At 38.9% G+C, this 15,388-nt stretch overlaps 1 long non-coding RNA gene across 1 annotated transcript in view; it reads left to right on the forward strand.

Annotated features, from left to right (window-relative positions):
* Nucleotides 1–3,241: 3,241 nt before the first annotated feature.
* LOC103251106 overlaps nucleotides 3,242–15,388 on the forward strand; it is a 25,565-nt gene continuing 13,418 nt past the window's right edge. The window contains exon 1 of the long non-coding RNA XR_503706.2: nucleotides 3,242–3,403. This is a non-coding gene — a long non-coding RNA (uncharacterized LOC103251106). The remainder of the gene's footprint in view (nucleotides 3,404–15,388) is intronic.

Raw genomic sequence — 15,388 nt, forward strand, 5'->3', positions numbered from 1 at the left:
GGCGTCAGAGTGAGACTCCAACTCAAAAAAAAAAAAAAAAGCACTCATGTTCTATGAAAAACATTGTTAAGAGACTCAAAAGACAGTCCACAAACTGGAGGAAAATATTTGCAAAACACTTATCTGATAAAGGACCTGTATCCAAAACATGTAAAGAACTTTTGAAACTCAACAGTAAAAAAAAGCAATCAGATTTTAAAATGGTCAAAAATCTGAACAGACACTTCACCAAAGAAAATATACCGATGGAAAATTAGCATTTGAAAATATATTAATCATCATTTATTATTAGGGAATTGCAAATTACAATAATGAAATATCACTACATACCAATAAAATGAAATTTTAAAACACCTGACATCAATTGCTAACAAGGATGTGGAGCAACAGGAAGTCCCATTCATTGCTGGTGGAAATGAAAAGTAGTACCACCATTTTGGAAGACAGTTGTGTGATTTCTTACATAGCTTAATGCAGTCTTACCATACTGTCTAGCAATCAAATATATTTTATTGGTTTGAAAACAAGTTATTGACCTGAAAACTTATGTCCATAGAAAAACCTGCATGTGAATGTTTATAGCAGCTTAATCCATAATTACCAAAACTGGAAGCAACCAAGATGTCCTTCAATAGGTGAATGGACAGGTGATCTGCAGTATATCCATGCAATGGAATATTATTCAGAGAATAAAAGAAATGAATTATCAAGCACAAAAGGACATGAATGAATCTTAACTGCATGCTGCTAAGTGAAAGAGGCCAGTATGATAAGGCTGCATATTATGTGACTCAAGTTATGTGACATTCTGAAAAAGGCAAAACTATAAAGATGATAGAAAGACCAGTGGTTTCCAGGAGCCCAGGGCAAGGGGGAGAAAGTTGAATAAGTGAAGGACAGGGGATTATTTAAGACAGTGAAACTATTCTGTATGATACTGTAATTATGGTTACATAACTTTATGCATGTGTAAATACCTATAGAACTTTAAAGAGTAAACCTTAATTTATGCAAATTAAAAAAAATCATTTAGGGGGTTGGGGGGATGTCCCAAGATGAAATGCAAAATTGTGACAAAACAATCTAACTGTTTTACAATGCATTGAACAACCTCACTGAAGGTTGTGGAGAAAAAAGGTGCTGACCTAAACAACTTTAGAAATGGAGCCTGTCAGACTAAAGCCTAAAAGAACTATACATAAGCACTCTTCTCTAATTGATAAAGTTGTTTCTTGTAGGAGTTCAAGTTAGTAATTCTGATACTGCTATACATGCATACTGGAACTGAGTAGTTAAATAAATGGATGGTCAATGGGGGAGCCAATTTTCTCACTATTGGTATGAGAGGTTACAGATAAGCAAGAGGAGAAGGCTGGATCATCCATGTGGGAGATGGCTTAAAGTGTGATTAAAGCAACTCCTATTAGTTTAATATAGATACATATGGCTACATATAGAAATGTTTATAGATAATATAGAAATATTTAAAGATAACAGAAATATTTATAAAGATGTATATATATATGTGGATTAGTATGTATGCAAATGTATTTCCTTGCTCTGTCTGCTGAGAGGGCCTAGAATTAATGACCTAGTAGCAATGAGTATACCTAGCTGCAAGATCTTGGTTTCTAATGTCATTCTCTAAGAAAAGAAACAACAGCTTAGGCAAGTGGCTGATTCTAAGACTATAGCAGAAAATATACAAGATGAGCATGGAGCATCTTATAGTGCCAAAAAGTAAGGCGATTTGGGGGGGGGGAACACACACACACACACAGACAAATGGGGATATTTCAAAGGGACAAAGAGCCAACTGAAATGATTCTCAATGGCCAAAGTTGAAACATTTGAACAACAAAATAAAGTACTGGATTGAAACCAAAAGCATAAAATAAATATATATGCATCTATACGGATATGAGTAAAGTATTGAATGAATAAATAAATAAATGAAGGCGATTAGGTAAATTTCCTGTACTAAAGAATTCCAACTAATTGCCTTCATTGAAGTGAAACATAATTCCCCATTCCTTAAATGGAGGTTGAAATTTCCTTCCAAAGAATACAGCATGGAAAGAAGGGAAAAAGAGTTACTTTATGTGGGAGAAACCTTACATACATTACTTCAGCCAGATAGATGATCAAGTTCAACATCAGTAGTAATGTCATGTTGATAGTATGTACCCTTGATCGAATACAATGAGAATGGCAATTTACTTCCATGGTCTTCTTCTCCAAAGCTCATAATCCTCATCTAATTATGAGAAAAATATCAGACTGGTTGTCTGATATTTTTCTCATAATTAGATGAGGATTATGGATGACTAAATGTAGTGGAGTATCCTAGATGGAATTCTGGAAAAGAGAAAAGAACATAAGGGAAAATCTGAGACATATAACTGAAGTATGAACTTTAGTTAATAATAATGTATCAATATTTGCCTCATTAATTGCAACAAATGTACCATACTCATATAAGATGTAATCATTAGAGAAAACTGGGTGTGGGGTATCTGGGAGCCCTCTGTACTATCTTTGTAATTTTCCTGTAAACCTAAAAGTGTTCTAAAATATTTGTTTTTTTAAAAACTTTACAATGCCTGGGACCATCCCTGAGATTTTGACTTAATTGGTCTGGGGTATGGCCTGACACTTGAGACTTAAAAAATTTCCCCAGGTTATTCTAATTTGTCTCCAGCAAATCACTACTCTAAGGCAAGGGATAGTATCTACAAACAGGCTGATTTTTCTTCCTTCTACCTTTTCTGTTTAATTATAATAAATGTTCTGACCTTATCCGTGTTAAAATAACAGTGTGACTTCATGATCTTGGTTGTTTGAATGTAGCAGTTCTTTAAATGTATAGCCAGTGATATGGAACTTGGAGAGTGATATTTCCTGGTAAATCAAAAATCTTGTTCCAGAAGCTTAAAATACCATAAAGAGTTTAGGTCAAGAGACAGTGAAGGGCAGATTATACTAAATGTATTGTCAGTTTAAATCCGTACATGATAGGAATGCCTTTATTTTCCCTCTGCTATGTTAGTCCATGTGTACTGGGAGATGAGATCTCTAAATTTTAGGTATAAAAGGTTTAGCTTTAATTCGATAGTAGATTTATTCTCCAAGGTTTGATTGTGACAAATGAGATAAAATATTACCTGCTGGCAAATGCAACTTAAAGTTTCAAGGACCATGAACTGAACCCAGACATCTATTTTTCCCATGCAGGGAAACTGGCAACAGGGGCTCCTGGGGACTATATCTGGAACTGGAGATGACTAACTTAAGCAATCAGTGAGGAGGAGGTACTTCTGATCCAGCACCCAGATGAACTTTGGTGCGGAGGCCAAGGAGCCCTACATCCTCACTTACAATTACAGCACTTCCTTTGGAAATGGTAAGACTATATTTTTAGACTTACACTATTTGCTTAAGATCCTAAAAGGCCGATAGATTGCTTCGTGCACATTAGGGTATCCAAAAGATTGTTTTTCCTATTGTATTTCTTCCTCAAGTAGTCATTAGTAAGAATTCTTGCTTTTTGTTAAAACCTGTAAGAATGTTAACCAACTGAAAAACTCGTTGATTGAATCTTACACCATGCTAAGCACTATATTTAAAAGTTAAAAAAAAATAGTGGCCTTTTATTCATTCACTCAAGTCATATTTAAATGAATACATTTTAAGCACCAGGCATCTGCTAGGTACTGAAGATTAAAAAATAATAATAAAACAAAAGACTTAGTAAGATTGAGTCTCCTTTCTTAAGTTGCCCACAGCCCAAGGCCTTGCGATCTAGGTCAGTGGCTATCAGCCTGGGGTGATTTTGCAAGGGCATTGGCGATGTCTGGAGTAATAGTCTGTTGTCACTACTAGGAGGGGTGGGAGATGCTGTGACATCTAATGAGTAGAGGCCAAGGATGCTACTGAACATCCTGCAATACACAATTCATCCCCCACAACAAAGAATTATCAGACCCAAAATGTCAGTAGTGCTAACATTGAGAAATCCTACAAACCTACTGGGCTTATCCTTAAACAGAAAGCACACTCTCCATGTGTGAGTTAAACAGAGTAAGCTGTAAAGCTACCTTCTGCCCTCCTTCTACTAGGTGGGGTTAGAATATCAGAGGGTCCCTAGTTGAGGGGAGAGTAGACCCCCCTACCCCCATCTTACCACTGAGGTGGGATATGGTGGTGACAACTGTTCAGAGGAAGGTCAGCCATTCTGACATCAGGTCCCAGCTGTTCTAACTATAACAGCCCCATGTCCAGTAATGGCCAGTTAAATCAGACTGCCCCAAAGAAAGGACCGGAGACTTCTTTTTATTGAGAGCAGTCAAACTTTCACAGTTAAGGCCAGATAAGCACAAGTCCTTTCAAATAATATTATTAAAAGCCAATGACACTCACAATTTAAACACAGCATTTGCACCTAAATTGAAACTACCATAAAAATGTTGTGTTGTTTTACTCATGTGTATGTTTTAACTACAAAGTTTTTTTAAAAAGTGGCCTTACAACCATGCTGTTCAATGTAGCTACTATCCATGCACGGTTATTCTAAAATTAGTTGACATTAAATAAAATGTAAAATTCATTCCTCAGGAGTACAGTCACATTTTAAGTGCTCATTAGCCATGTGACTACGGGCTACTATATTGAATGGTGTGAATACAGGACATTTCTATCTTCCCAGAAAGTTCTATTGGACAATACTGTCATATAATGCTCCTTATCAAAATGCATGGTTATTTCTAAAAAAAAAAAAAAAAAAAATTTTCTTGTTTCCTAGCAGCTGAGTCACTGGAGCAATGCTTTGCATTATCTCATTATCACTGTCTGTTAGAAAGGCACAGGCATGTTCTGCTGGGGGGACCATTTCTCTTCTGACAGAATTTTGTGAAGGGTTTATATAATGGATGGTGGATGACTTGTCAGATGATTGAAACTATGATTTTCCAGAAGGCGTAACCATGTAAAATCCAAGTAGATAACTCCTGTAAGGCATTTCTGATCTAAGTCAAGTGTGTATTGTTAAATATTAATTCCATTAAGAAATATCAGCAGGGAATTAAGATATGTGACCCAAATATCTTTCTTTCTTTTTGGTAACTGAGTGTAATAGAGAACTAGAGCTCAGTGGATCGCAACTGGAGATGGGGTGGGATGATGGGAGGAGGGGAGGATCCAAATATATTTTTAAAGTTCCTCATGTTATTCTAATGTACCCAATCCAGATAAGAATAGTTTAGAGATATGAAAAGAATGATTAGTTTACCCTTTACCATTGTATTATTGGAGAGATGGGTGTGGCTTATAAAAAAAAATCCTCACCTCTAGAAATTTTGATTTAGTACATATTGGGTGGGGCCTAGTCACTCCATCCTCTCTTGCTGTCTTTCTTTTAAATGACCTACTTGGCTACCCCTCTTCCTAGGTCATATAGGATGATTGACAGGGTTTAGGACAATGGTCTTAGGCAATTTTTTACAATATCAGGTGTTTCTAGCAAACTTTTACAAGTTAGTTTCACAATCTGTTCTTGGATGCATTTTCTGATCAGTGCCTGAAGTGACAATATAGTGTCCTGCTGATCAAAGTAGATGTCACATGCACAGAGGATGTGTTAGCCAGAGATGACAATCAGCTGAGGAAATTCTGGAATCCACTTAGTAATTTTTCTTGGGCTGAAGGGCACCTCACTTCTACAGAAAGGTGGGCCATGAGTATATGAGCAGGGCTGAAAATATTCTCCAAAATGACCTGTTCAAACCCTTGGATAACTATTCAGGTTGGGGACCCAGAGTTTGTTCATGGCTATTCCTAGCAATAAAGAAACCTGACACCTCCGTCGAGGGATACAAAACTTTAGTTTACTTTTCCCTAATCCTATTTCAACTCTGAGATTTTACATCACATTTTTCTTTTCTTTTTTTTTTTTCTTTTAAAGATATGGGCTACAATTCAGGATTAGGTATACAAGTGGACATCTTACAGGTAAAGTTTGGACTTCCCTTCTGTGCTCACTTTGCCTGGTTTGAGATCAGGTACTTTTACTGATGTTATGCATCCCCTCAACTCTGGCAGTATCCTGCTACTGCCAATCTCTTTTTATAGTATCATGATAAATGTTCAGAGTCTGCTTATGAGTAAGAACATGTGGTACTCTGTTCTTCGTTGCGGTTACACCACATTTTCAAGACCTGTTAACCCTGAGTGGACCTGTGTTTGTTTTTCACTTTCATTTTCTCAAGTTGATTTAGAATAACCTTACTTTCTGTGTTTTCCTCATTCCTGGTTTCAGATTTTCTTCTGGTGGAAATCTAGTTTTTCCCATGATATGTAAACTGTTGAACATTTGGAGTTTTAAAAGAATAGGGTGGAGCTCATATCATTGGGGAGCTATCCAAAATATGCATTCTTTTTGGTGGCATGATGTACAACATATGACATTAGAAAGAAATATTCTACCACTCTCAGAAAATGTCCAGCCCCAACTTCCTCCTCCTTTTAAGGACTTTAGAGCCTGGTGACTGATGGTGGAAGGAAGAGATGAAGCTATGAAGACTGGAGAAGTGAATCCATCAGTAGTTAAGTTTCCATTTCTAAAAGATCTTGGTAGATATTTCTTCTTTGAGTCTGTCCACGTTTGGGTTGTGGGAGGTGTGACTGCCCTAAGATTCTGGGAGCCACCAGGGTTTGTTTTCTCTAGATTACACAGCTAGAGGAAGGAAGATCTTAAAACCATGTAGAATTTAGGCTTAAAAGATTCACTAATGCCTTGAAAGAAAGGAAGAATTTTAGAGTGGTCTGCTGAAGACTGCGTCATTCATTAGTAAATATCGAGTATCTGCTATGTACCAGGCACTGTGGTACAATGTGCTAGTGTGGCATGAGAAAAATATGTATTTGGTCTTTGTCCTAGTTTCTGGCACAGAGCTTCTAGAACCCTTCGAAATTCCTGAGTGATAGGAGTTCTTTTGTAGGCTAATGAGATAACTAAAAAGCACAGTGCTTAGACAGCTTCATTAGTACTTCATTGAATATATACTTTCATGCCAAAGGAAATAAGAAGATAAGGACTGGTCACCTGAGGAACTAAACATCTGATTAGAGGGTTAGAACCATCAGACCTGCACTGCTGCCCTCCCCACCACCTCCTGAGAGGGGAGAGGGCTAGAGATTGAGTTCAATTACCAATGGCTGTTGATGTGAGGTTAAGGGGGGCTCCCAGTCAGTGGGCTGGTAAACACATTGATATATTAGGAGGGTGGCTTGCTGAGAGAGGGCTTTCAAATTTTGTGCACCCTGCCCCTATCCCCATCTTCCATTCCTTGCCTTCTATACGTCTTCCATTTGGCTGTTCCTGAGTTTTGTCCTTTATAATAAAAGTGTAATTGAAAGTAGAGAGCTTTCCTGAATTCTGTAAGTCATTCCAGCAAATTATTGAACCTGAGGAGTAGTTGTGGGAATCCTTAATTGTGATAGGCTGGGCAGATAGCCTGGGAGCATTATGTGCAGCTGGCATCTAAAGTGAGGGCATCTTGTGAAACCAAACCCTCGTGGGGTCTGTACGATTATAATTCTGGATAGCTAGTGTCTGAATTGAATTGAATTATTGCTGCCCAGTTGGTTTCAGAGAATCAGAGAACTGGTTGGTATCAGATGACATAGCTGGGGATAAAATGGTGAACAAGAGCAGACATGTTTCTGCTCTCAAAATTTGCAAATAGTGTCTCAAGGTGTGTGTTGGAGATATTCTGCACTATGCTGAGCTGAATCCAATCACCCCTCTACATCTACCCACCCTAGTCTTTAAAGACTGATCCTTATGGAGCTCATCAATGGGAACTCTTCTTGCTGTCTCCGCTTGGGCTTGAACAATGGGGTACCCTGAGCAGGAAATTGAAGGGAGAGAGGTAAGTGAAGACAGGGTATTGATTCCCTTCGTTCCTTCCTTGGGAGTCCACCTTGGATTGTGTCTACTTTCTAGGCAGTCTTCCCAACATAGCGTTCTCCCTCCTGGTTCTGGTAATTCCTCCTCCTCCTCACTTCCTTGTGCCTAGGGGTGGTGACAGCACTTCTACTTCTAATCTTGGGTTATTGCCTGCAAATTCTTATGCTTCTATTACACCCTTGTGAAGTACACCCTTGTGAAGAGTTTCCTAGTAAATAAACCTTCTTTGAATGATTCTAATATGAGTGTTCCATCCCACTGGGACACTGGCTGATATAAGTGCTGTCCATTTAAGTGTTGGATTTATGTTTGCCAAGAATGTTGATTTTTGTTTTAGTATTGTTGATGCTAAGTCAGCTATTCAGCTACTTAAGAAGGTCACCCTGGCTTGCAATGACAAAATCATTTTATAGAGTAGAATGCGTATCTTCCTATTTTCTTTGGCAGGAAAGTATATATTCAATGATGTACAGAGAAGGGGAGCTAGAACATTAGTTATGTTTTATAGCATTTAGAATTGTAATTTCCATTGCCAAAATGTTCCATTATGATTCTGGCATTAATACAAGATTCCAGGCTTTGAAGATGCATTAATAGTCTGGGACTTTACCAAGATGATACATGCAGATGAAAGGTTGATAAATGTTGCAAAAAGTCATTGTTATTAACTGTTTTATTGGTGATATGAAACAGGATACTAACACTCAGATGTTTAATAGTTGTGCCAGAAGCTTGTTTTCTTTCATGATAAACATTTGAGTGAGAGAGAGACCAAAAATGGATTGTGTAGAGAATACAATACATGTGTTTCTATTGTTTACTTGACAAAGGTTCTGCCTTGGAGAACCATGTCATGAAATTTACATTTACATTTGTTATTGACCTTTCTGTCTGAGCCTCACCCTAGCACCTCTGTTAGAATGTATTAGAAGGCATTTTTTCCAAATGATGAGTTATAAGTTTGCAACCTTTCACAGCAGCCATTTTGAACCTTCTTTCCTCCTTATTTTACTTCCTAAAATCATTACTGAAATATAAATTAGATGGCCGGACAGGATAATCAAAGCTGGTTTCTATTAATCTATAATACATTCATCTTTAAATAAAAGAGAAAGCTTTTCTCAGAAGATGGTGCATGTTTACATCTCAGGAGAATTGGAAAGAGGCTACCTGCATCCTTGATCATTAACCTTTAGAGATAAAAGCAATTTCGAAGTCATCTAGTCCCTAAAGGCATAGATGAGGAAACTGAGACCCTGAGATATTGAAAGACTTAGCCAGGAACACAGATGTATAGTTAGTCAGGCTTGTCATAGCAAGGTCTCATAAACCGGGTGGCTTACCCGGCAGAAATTTTCTATCTCACAGTTGTGGAGACTGCTAAGATGTTGGTTGGTCCATCTGAGTATGTGAAGGATCTGTTCCAGGGCTCTCTTGTTGGTTTGTAGATGGCTCTCTTCTCCCTGTGTCTTTTCACATTATTTTCCCCCTAAGCATGTTTGTTTCCAAATTTCCTCTTCTTATAAGTACATCAGTCTTATTGGCTTACCCTAATGACCTCCTTCTGAATTTTGTGGCAAACACAACTCAACCCATAACATCAACTGCCCCAAAACCAACTAGAATCTTGGTCTTCCAATGCTCTTGTTCTTTTTTGTTTTTTGGGGTTTTTTTTTTGCTATTACATACTGTGTCTTTTAATATTTTTATTTCCAATGCTACAAAGAAGACCATTCCCTTTTTCATAGCAGTAGAATACAGGGGTGTGGTTAGAACCTCAAATTTTCAGACACTTCAAATGATTCACTTTAGGGGAATGTAGGCCAAAGTAAATTTAGGGGAGTTATGATCCTTATTAGTATAACCTGAACTTATTCATCTTGGGGATATAGAATTTTTTATTACTACATGGCTGATAATGTTGAACCTATGGACTTCGACAAGAAATTCTCCTATACTTATTTCATGAACTGCAGTTTATATTACTAAATTGTGATGATAAATGAGTTTGCTCCATTATTTTCTTTGTTGACCTGAGTTGCTGTACCCTGGACCAAAAGGCTTTCATGTAAGTAGGCTTTTCTCTCCAAATGTCCTATGGATGCAGCTTTGGCAGAATTATTGCCAATCCAGACACTTACTTCTCCTAAAATCATTTTTGTCAGTTCAGTGATGCTTAAAGCATGTAAGGTTAGGCGGCAGCTGAACCACTGCCAGATATTTAGGGACATGTTTTCACATCAGTGGGCAATATAATTTTGTTATATTAAGTGACATTTTCAGGAAGATGGATCTAAACAAGACAAATGCATTTTTAGTTCGTGTACCAGGTCACTGAGGTCTGTGTAACTTGGTCACCCTCACATCAACCAAAATTGCTTTGATTAAAGCTTGGAACAGAAGAAAAATAATAGAGTGTTAAACTTTCCAGTTATAACTTCATTCTTCCTAGTCTCACATGGCTTAACATGCTTATTTTGCAGGAGGGGAACCTAGTGATGACAGAAATAACAAGATTAGTCCAAGAACACAGTATACTCTCTCCTAGACCAATGTGCTTCCATCTAGAATAGCAGCTGTGATATAGAATTCAGATATCATGAGCTAAGAGACAGTCCTAACTATCTAGCAGTATTCACCAGGAATAAACATAAGTTTGGACATGACCTACTAAACCACGTCACAGAATTCATACCCTAGTATTTAAGGGAGGTAGTAGGTTTTAGGATGCATCCCTGTACTCCTTCCCACTGGCAGTGTCTTCCAAAGCCTATCTCTTAGATCATCAACCTTTCAATATGTGTCAAGAAAAAAATTCAGTAATTAAACATATTTGGAAAATGCCACATACTTCTCCTCTCAGTTATTCACCATACATATTGCCAGTGTCTAGCAATCAAGAAGCCATTGAACTTTAACCAGGTGTTTAACCAGGCATTTCCAAAAGTTATCTGATCATAGTGCAATTTATTGATGCAAAACTTGTGAGATGCAAACAACACATTTTGAGAAATCCTGTCTAAAGTTTGTATAAGTTGAAGAGAGACATACATTGAAAAAAGATTTAGATCAAGTTCAGAGATGATAGAACAAAAGAACTGTAGAAATATTCATGTAGAACACATGAGTGATAATCCTTGTAACTTGCTATCAACTATTCCTTGTGACTGTTAGCAGAGAGGGAAGCCTAAGCCAAGCTGGCCAGGCTTTTGACCTATTATAGTCTTTCCTCATTGTGGGGGTGTAGATGACTGTTTTTGTGAGTGTGCATGTGTGTTTGACTTGGATAATTGCATGGCTTGAAAAAGAAAAAGCATTGGGCTAATGATGAGAAGATGTGATATGTTTCTGGCCTTTATCACGAATTTGTGATGTGACATTTCAGCAGTCCCAGTGTTCCACTAGTTAGTGTGGGTGCTGTTGTGCAACCTCCAACCCTCAGCACCATGCAGGCCTTTAGTGCCCCGAGGCCTCTCAGTACACTTGGGACCTCAGCAAACACTGTCTGAAGGTGAAGAGGAGCAGGAGAAGGAGGATGTTGTCAGGCTGATGACATAATGTCTACAGTGTTTGGGTCACCTCAGGAGGGGCAGAGGTTTGGTATGAAGGTCTGTGTCATTCCTGAGGGAGGCGTGAATGATGATCGGACACCCTAGAGAACCACGCAGCACAGCCCGATTGGGCCACACAGAATGTTGGTAACTAGATGCTCCTATAACAAAGAGCCTTTGGTTTTAAACAAGAGAAACTACTTTGAACTAGCTTAAGAAAAAATGATACTTTTGGGGGAAGATACTTAAGGATATGATGAAATTTAAAGAATACAAATAGCCAAATCTTAAGGTTCAGAAGCATGACTGCTCAAGGGGGTCTGCCTTTAACTCTCAGTTTCTGTGTGTCTCAGACATAATTCTTAAAAAAGAGTTTTATCAGTCCAATTTCAGGTCAAAGGTCTACTCTAGTCCATTTAGCTATGGCATAGCAAATAGCCATCTCTCTCTCTCTCTCGTCTTTCCCATTAGAATCCCAATTTGTTCAGGAGAGTGTGACAATAGCTTGATCTGAAGGAAGACAGATCCCTTCTTCAGTCCCAAGGGATGAATGTGGCAGTCTAAACCAGCTATAATAATCCCATTTCCTTTTGTCAGTAATGTGTCTGGGGTGGCCATGTGACCCAGTTATAACGTAGGTGATGTAGATAGAAGTTGGCTGAATGTAATTATGGGAAAGTTTTGTTTCCCTTATAAAAAGGAATAGCACATTCATCTGGCATGACTTTCTCCCTTGGTTTGTCCACTTCTTCTCTGGAATGTTGACATGATGCCTGGAGGTACAGCAGCCATTGTGTGACTGTGATGTGACAAGCACGAGAGGAAAGCTGTGTGCTAAAAATAGAGAGCCCAAAGGAGAAGGAGCCTCAGCGCCCTTGTGGTTGAGCTGCCACACTGATGCTGGACTGCATACCTCCTTATCAGTTCTTATTTGACAAAAATGATAACCATCGTAATCACAGTTACTTTAATAGGTTGCTGTTATTGCTTTTAATTGCAACCAAAAGCATTCCTAAGTGAAAAAGTCATGTAGTAAAAATATGAGTCCAGAAGCCAACTCCTATGTCTCAGAGAGTAATTCTCAGATCTTTAATGAAATAGAAGAAGAGGGAATGGCTCCTAAAATGGCAATATATTAAAAAATGTCTACCAAAACCACCCAGGACTCTTGACATTTCACTGCTGCTGCAGAACACAGAGAGAGGGAAACTCTGTGCCACTACACACCTGTCCTAGATAGAATTAACTCATTAACTCATTAATTGTACTGATTTTTATTGATTTGTCATGATCTGCTCAATATTTTTTTGGGTGCTGGGGATAGATTGGTCAAGATGGAGGGGATCTTGGCTCTTATTGAGCTAGCATTACAAAAGGGAAAATAGATAATAAACATGAAAAGAAATGAACAGGATCACTTCAAATAATGAGAAACTCTTTAAGAAATACAGAATGGGGTGTTGTGATAGAGAGTTGAGGGAGGTTGTGTCCATGGAAAACCTGGAAAAGTGAAATTTGAAATGAAACTTGGGAGCCAGAAGGGAGCCAGCTGTACAAGACTGAGGGCCAACGCTTTCCAGAGGGAACAGCTGGTGCAGAAGCCCTAAGGCAGCAGTGAGTATGACCAGTTGGAGACCCAAAATGAACCATTAATAGTCATCCATCACACAGGAACTGGGAGACTGCCCATGCTCATCTCACTGTAACATGCCGGTGACTCATCCCACTGGCATCATGACAGATCTCAAGGCTGCCAACTGGGCTCCGTTTTGCACAGGTAGATTGATCTATCATCTGTTTTTGAGACTGTCAGAGCTCAGGGAATGGGACCCGTGGAGGTGGTCTATATAGTGGATTCTCTGACTAGAGCAACTGACCCCCTTCTATCCTTTCTGTTTGAGAATGGATCCATCATTCCCAGCTACAGCACCTCGGCGCCCTAGGGGCCTGAGCTGTCAGGGCTGGCCCCCCTCGAAACGGGGTCAGCCCTGTTCCAGAGGGACTGGCAGAGCATTCAGCTGGTGCACAGCTGCTTCAGGACCACACTCCAGTCCCCCTGTCAAGTTACAGCTGCCACTGTTGACGTGTTTAGTGTTTGAGAGCCTGATGCAGAGAGACCCATGCAGAGGGGCAGGGAGCCTGCAAGCACCCTGCGAGTGATTCTTGTGAAGCAGTCACATGACATCACAGGGCTAAGAGGTCCCTCAAAGGTCATGATATCCTACATATCTCATGTATCTGGCACAACCCAGGACAAAAGTGTAGGAATGCTACCACCTCACTTTTAGCAGGTTGCCTGCTAGACAGGATATCCACCCAGTTTTGGTAGAGAATCTGGTTCTCTTTTCTCAAACACTTGGATTTGGGGATAGTTGAAACCACTGTAATTATATAAGATGTTAGGTTTCCTATGTGATTGGAGGGATGTTAGGAATGTGATTATTCACCTTAGCAGAAGGAGGTTGCTTTGAAGGGCCCAAACTACCATTTAGAACTCTTGGTTTTGATGTTTTTAGATCTGGGACACAAAAATACAAATATCAAAGTTGGAAGTGACCTTGGTGATTAATACCCATCCTCTTATAGGTTGAAAAAAAAGAAAGGAAAAATGACTTGACCAAGGTTAATAATAATACTCAAAAGGAAGGCTTTTTGGGAGTCACATGGGTCTGTCATAGATATTTATAGTATTTTGTTGTTATATACTCTTTGACTTATGAAACAAAGAAAAAAATCCTTGTGTGCAAACAATGTGTACTATCAGTGTTCTTTTAGCCTCTGCATGGTCTGACTCTCACTATCTTATGTAAAGACTTAGTTTTTCTCATTTTACACACAAAAGAAATGAGGCCCAGAAAGGTTGAATCTTTTTATTCAGTGAGGGGCAATACTGTACTCAAGTTTAAATCATCTGACTTTTATTCAATATCACTCCCAAGTCCACTTCTACTTTGATTACTTGGGGGCTGAGGGCCTAGCAAAATTAGCCATGATTTAGGTAGGGCAGGATATATGGGAGCTCGTAAAAAAAGTCTCTCCTTCATCTTGGTAGCAGGTGTTGTGGGTTGCTAGAAACTCTAAATGAAGGATTCCAATTTTTTGTGAAGGATTCTGATTCACCTTCACTGATGTGTGGATACTTCTCTCTTAGAACCCCTATTGCTGAAGAAACGGTCCCATGGCTGCTAAAATAATGTGGTGCTATCATCAGTAGCTACCTCCATTTACTTTATTTATTTATTGACTTTTAATTTTTATATTTTAAAGATGTGGGGTACAGTTTAGGGTTAGGTATACAAATGTTCATTATGCAGCTACCCTTGTTGATGAGGTATGCCCCCAACTCTCCCCCAGCAGATTCCCACTACTGCCCATCACGCCTCCCCCAACCCCTGGCAGTTTCCCGCTACTGCCAATCCTTTTATTATAGTATTATGGTCATTGTTCAAGGTCTACTTATGAGTGAGAACATATGATACTCAGTTCTTTGTTTCTGTGATAGATCACTCAGTATTATAAGTCCATTTACTTTAAATACCACCTTCTGGACATAGTGTGGCACTTAAAAGCCCAAGCTCTTAGAATCAACTGACTACCAAATCCTGGTTCTACTACTTATCCTGGGTATCCTGAGTTATGTTACTTCATCTTCCTTTGCTTCAGTTTTCTCATCTGTGGAATGGGGCTAGTAACAGTATGTTTCTGGGAAGGTAGTGAAGACTAAGTGAAGTAAAGCACCTGGAAGAGCGTTTGATAAATGTTAGTCATTGCCGCATACAACCGAAGGAATTCTGTCACAGAGCTGAGTTTTCCCCAGCAGTACAAATAAAATCTGGTCATAGTTCATGAAGGGGGGTGGAGGGGTGTGATT

The sequence above is a fragment of the Carlito syrichta genome, unplaced genomic scaffold, assembly GCF_000164805.1.
Source record: "Carlito syrichta isolate Samal-C Ts95f unplaced genomic scaffold, Tarsius_syrichta-2.0.1 Scaffold136067, whole genome shotgun sequence".
Taxonomy (NCBI): domain Eukaryota; kingdom Metazoa; phylum Chordata; class Mammalia; order Primates; family Tarsiidae; genus Carlito; species Carlito syrichta.